This window comes from Eptatretus burgeri, chromosome 10 (genome assembly GCF_056783735.1).
Source record: "Eptatretus burgeri isolate ZD-2024b chromosome 10, Ebu_testis_v1, whole genome shotgun sequence".
Classification (NCBI taxonomy): domain Eukaryota; kingdom Metazoa; phylum Chordata; class Myxini; order Myxiniformes; family Myxinidae; genus Eptatretus; species Eptatretus burgeri.
This window is the reverse complement of record NC_140970.1, coordinates 53079376-53085375: the sequence shown is the minus strand read 5'-3', so window position 1 is coordinate 53085375 and position 6000 is coordinate 53079376.

Genomic DNA, 6000 nt, shown 5'->3' with positions numbered 1-6000 from the left:
GCTTTTGCTGTACATTATTTGCAATGCTTAATTGTTTAACTCTGCCCTTTATGTGTCCCCTTCCCCCTGTTGTGAAATAAATCCCCTCTTGTTGAATGTTTCAATTCGCCCTTGTCCTTTCCTTCATTGGTTTAGCAAGGTGCGTGTTGGGGAATTAAAAAGGCCGTTTCTGCCGTAGTTGTGCATTTGGACCGACGGGACCTCAGTAACCATCCGCTCGGGTTACGCACGGGTCGATCACGGTTATGGCTCGTCCCGTACGAGTTCCGCCGAGGGTGCAAATTCCTCGGTAGCTCACCACGTGGGTCTCTAGGTATTTTGAAGTTTGGCAAATAACCCTGAACCACGCGGTTGATTTATTGACGATTCACGGTCGTACAAGGGACCCGTACCTTCGGAGTTATCCGAGGGTAACGATCTGAATTCCGGGTGTTCGGTGGAGTCGACCCTGCTGCTCCAACTCGCAGTCGTGCTCGCAACCGATACCCGGCCCACAACAGTATTAGATATATGTGTGTGTGTATATATATATATATATATATATATATATATATATATATATATATATATATATATATATATATATAGATATATCTTGAACATATATTGACAGAACAGTTAAAGGTCGGAAGAGATGATGATGACACCGTCAGCAGGGTAGAAAGACAAAATAGGAGGCTTGAGGAAGAAAGGACGTGGGGGCGAACAACAGCAAGGGGAGGACCCTGGGTGAGTAAGCTGGAATCAGGTGCAAACTCTATCACACAGGTTGAATGGAAAACTAGTGAAGCAGAAATGGAAGAAAAACAATTGGAGGATGAGGGAGCACAATAAAACACAATAACTTGGAAACCACAAAAAGTGGATTTGGTCAGGGTTAATGAGGTCTGGGAAAGAGCAGGTGTATGGATGGGGGATAACCTGGGATGGTGGTGAACAGCAGTTTTAACGTCTTGAAGAGAAGAATGAAATTGAGGAAGTTTGTTTGACAGGCAAGAGGAACGAATGAGTGGAGGTTAACAGTGAATCTATACTTTTGGAGTTTTACCAGAAGGAGGTTGCTGGCACTGACAGACCGTCAGCAACATTGGGGAGAGGGGAGGACAAAGCACAGAGAGCAGAGGGTGCAAGATCAGAAAGGAGGGGTGCGAGAAGACAGAGATCAACGACCTGTCTGCGATGGCGAAGCGATAGGCCCATCGATTCAGCTTCATTGTGGGAGATTCCAATGATCTTGAAAGCCTTTGTTTCCATGGTGTCAAGCTGAGCAAGATATGAGGCAGGGGAACCAGCCCAGAGCGGAGAGTAGTACTCCATCAAGCTGCGGATGAAGGCCTTGTTGGTCAAAGGAGTTCAGGTGTGCCACGGAAGGACTTTCTACAATGAAGGATGCCCAGTTGGCGACTCCATCATTAGGAAATGGAAATAATATGAAACGACTCAGTCTCTTCCTGGAACTGGCTGTCTGACCAAACTGAGCAACTGGGCAAGAAGGACCTTGGTGAGGGAGGTGACTAAGAACCAAATGACCACTTCAACAAAACTACAGAGTTCCTTGGCTGAGATGGGGAAACCAGCCAGAAGGACAACTATCTCTGCAGCACTCCACAAATCTAGGCTTTATGGGAGAGTAGCCAGATGGAAGCCACTCCTGAAGAAAAGGCACATGACAGCACACCTGCAGTTTGCAAAAATGCACGTGAAAGACTCTGAGAGCATGAGGCAAAAGATTATGTGGTCCTGATGAAACGAAAATTTAATTCTTTATTCTGAATGCAAAGTGCAACGTCTGGTGGAAACCAAGCACAGCTCATCACCCATCTAACACCATTCCTACCATGAAGCATGGTGGTGGCAGCATCATGCTATGGGTATGATTTTCAGCAGCAGGGACTGGGAGACTTGTAAGGATAGAGGGAACAATGAATGGAGCCAAATACAGGGAAATCATTGAGGAGAACCTGCTTCAGAGTGTAAAAGACCTGAGACTGTGGCGAAGATTTACATTCTAACAGGACAATGACTCCAAGCATATAGCCAAAGCAATACTGGAATGGCTTCTGAATAAGAATGTGAAAGTCCTCGAGTGACCCAGCCAAAGCCCAAACTTGAATTCCATTGAGAATCTGTGGAAAGACTTGAAGATTGCTGTTCATCGACGCTCCCCATCCAACTTGACAGAGGTTGGGCAAATCTGCAAGGAAGAATGGGAGAAAATCCCCAAATCAAGACGTGCAAAGCTGATACAGACGTACCAAAAGTCTCGAAACTGTAACTGCTACCAAAGCTGCTTCTACAAAGTATTGACTGGGGGGGGGGAGGGGGTGGATTACTTATTGACGCAGGACATTTCAGCTTTAATTTTTAATGAATTTGTATAATATTCTAAAAACATGTTTTCACTTTTGTCATTTTGGAGTATTTTGTGTTGATCAGTGACAAATCTTTTTTTAAATATTAATCCATTTTAAATTCAGGCTGTAACAACAAAATGTGACAAAAGTCAAGGGGTGTGAATACTTTCTGAAGGCATTGTGATGTCACACCACTGGTGTGTGAGTGATTAAACTTGCACAAGAGGAATTAGGATTTGTTCAGAAAGTCGATGGGAGGGTTTGCCATGGGGTCCATTCGGAGAGAGTGACAGATTTGTCAGGATTGAAAGACATGTTCAATGTGAAGAGCTCGTGATTATATCAAGGTCTCAAGAGAGGGAAGAGGCTGCAGCCTGTCTGTCTGAAGGACGAAGGGATGTCACGGCAGAGGGTGAAGTCATCATCAAATAAACAGAGGATTTTCCAGAGAAAAATCATTGATTTAAGTGTCAAGGAGGGTGATTGAGAAAGCTTGCATTGAATGCAGGAAGAAGTTTAGGGGATGGAAGGGTAAAGGCAAGTCTGGATGGAAATAAATAAATCCTGCCATACCTGTGGCTGATGGTTGCATCATTTTCTGAGGGGACGGCTGTGCCACTAATCGCTGATGCAGTGCCCCCATTATCAGTCCACTGGTTCTCATTTCGCCAACTTTAGAAGGATGACAGGCTGAGTCAACCCCACCTGGTGTTGACTGAGCAGCCAACGGGGCTCAGACTATGGACCCAAAGATCTTCAGCCAGCCCCCCCCCCCCCGAACCGCTGAGCCAACACCAGGCTTTCTCGACTGTTAAAATCCTCTCTCTCTCTATCTCTCTCTATCTCTATCTCTATCTCTATCTCTATCTCTATCTCTATCTTTCTTCTCTCTTTTTTCTTTTCTTCTTCTCTTTTTTTCTTTTCTTCTCTCTTTTTTCTTTTCTTCTTCTCTTTTTTTCTTTTCTTCTCTCTTTTTTTCTTTTCTTTTCTCTCTTTTCTTTTCTTCTCTCTCTTTTCTTTTCTTCTCTCTCTTTTCTTCTCTTCTCTCTCTTTTCTTCTCTTTTCTTCTCTTTTCTTCTCTTTTCTTCTCTTTTCTTCTCTTCTCTCTCTTTTCTTCTCTTCTCTCTCTTTTCTTCTCTCTCTTCTCGTATGGGCGTCGATTGGGGGACGGGGGGGGGGACAACATCGATCCCCCCCACACACTTTTTTCATTGAACGTAAGTGAGGTAACACAAAACGAGCTGCTCTAGTACAAGCAGGCCAAGATGCTCCTCAAATACAAGAATAAATTTTTAAATCTCTATTAAAATTTTATTGGTCTATTATAGTTCTATTAAAGATGATAGGTTAACATTGATAATCCGTGCTTCCCAAGCCATGGTCTCCCACCGGCCAAGCGTCCATAGCAACGTCGCTTTTTGATCCTTCGATGTCGGCTCTTCCTATCATTGCGAAGCAGAATTACCCAAGCGTTGGATTGTTTACCCACTAAACGGGAAACGTGACCTGGAGATTTTGAGGTATGTTGGGACGTTTTCGGACTTTGTATCGTCATTTTATGAGTGTTTAAAGAAATCACGGCTTCATGGCCCAGAGCGCCACGCCTCGGATAGTGTTAGGCCGCAATGGCTCGGGCCCCCTTTAGCGACCAAAATAGTTTATTTCACCTTTCTAACTTATATCGCCGGATGCCTGATATTATTACCTGCACGGTGATGTGTGTGTTTAATTTTTGTGACTTTGCACCGTCGAGTTATAAGCCAATAAAAGATTTTGCGGTCTGGTATGCTGATTGAGATGGTGAAGCTTGTGCAGAATGATGCGGTTTCACTCCACCGGCTCGCACGAACGAACGGAAAGATATTTTGTAATTGTTTTCATATTTCGCAGTCGATAACAGTGGCCTAAATCCCAACGTTGAAAATCGAAGGAAAGTGGGTATTTTGGTGACTAAATTAGCTTTGAATACTTGGGAAACATAAAATAAAATGCATTGATTCACTCGCTTTTGCGATGGTTAATGCAAATAATTTTTTCATCGGTACTTGGACTTAGGGGAGGTATAGACCTACAAAACGAGAGGTATCATTCGGTCGTCGGACTTATCTTATATATTATTTCCGAGTTTGTGGTTTCGTGTCGCACTATCTTCGACTTTGTTCTGCGCTCGAGTAACGTGATATTCGGCTTACATTATCTCAAAGACCATATGAGGTGCATGGTACAAAAAAGGTAAATAAAATGGTTCTGAAACAGTGAAATCGTATTCCACTTACTGCATTAAAGTAAAATTACCACTGATACTCTGCATCAGTTCCTTTCTCAAACACACCCACCCCAACATGTCGCGCAGAGCGCGGGTTATGGTAGTGAGGATCAAATTATAGATTTTAAAAGGTAGCTGTTGAAAAATATGCAAAATTCACCTAAGCGGTTCGGACAAACGAACGGAAAATTATTTTTGAATTCTGTTCTCGGATTATACAGTATCTATAGGGTAGTAATGAGATTACCTCGAAAATCCGATTTAAAAAAAGGCTTAGGCTTAGTAGCTTAGCTGCGGCTTGCCATTTTTACTGGGAAAAATAACGTTCCGAAAGGAATTTCTCTTCCGCCACCATCCGAATAATTTTCCGTTTGCACGAGGACAAAGACGAAGGATAGACCGACAGAATAAGGTGTCTCATTAAACTGTGTGATTTAGAATGATTAAATTAGAGATTTTAAATGCAGTGTTGAAAATAAAATAAAGAGGATTGTACATCCAAAGCCCTACAAACTCCACCGTTCATAAGAGATTCCCTTGATTATGTCCAGGTACTCAGCAACATCTACAACAACTCTGGAAAATTCAAGCATCTGTACTTGAATATCCACGCTGACGATGCTGACACTCCTTGCCCTACACGCCTGAGGCCAATTTGCTCGCCGCGTTGGTTAACCCGTTCTCCTGCCGTGAAATCGATATTGGATAATTTGAAGCGGTACTGGATGCCCTTCAACAAGCAAGTGATGACTTTGGTACGAACACGGCATCGCGAGCGAACGGTATTCGAGGCTGTCTTTCATCAGGAAAGTGTGTTCTCGGTCTGTTTGCATCATTGCCCGTTCTCCAATCCCTTGAATACCTCAATGAGGCACTTCAGGGTTCACAAGTTATCGTCTCTGTTATGCTTACTGTTGCAAAGGTAACTGTACAGAATCTCCAATCTCTCCGTACCGACCAGACTGTTAAGGAGGTTTTCGAAGCAGCACAACAGAAGCTCCAGCAGTGCCAACTAGATCCAGTGACCCTCCCTCGTAAGTGCAAGCTTCCAAAGAGACTTGATGGAGGCACGCAGGAATACACTGCCAATTCTGCAGAGGAGGTTTACAGAGTTGAATTTTTCAGTCATCGACAGCGCATCCGAGAACTTGAACGAGTACTTCACATCAACCGACCTCATGGCGTATAGGGACTTTGGTGAAATGCTCCAGTCTGGGTCATTCAAACCACAAATTGTCCGCAAATATCCCAAACTGTTGGATTCCCTCGAGCAAGAACTTGGCTTCTTTCATAACCAGTTCAGTGGTTCATCTGTTGAGGATTACGTAAGATATTTGGAGACATGGTGCCGGAAGTCCGTCGAATGTTCCCACAGGAAGA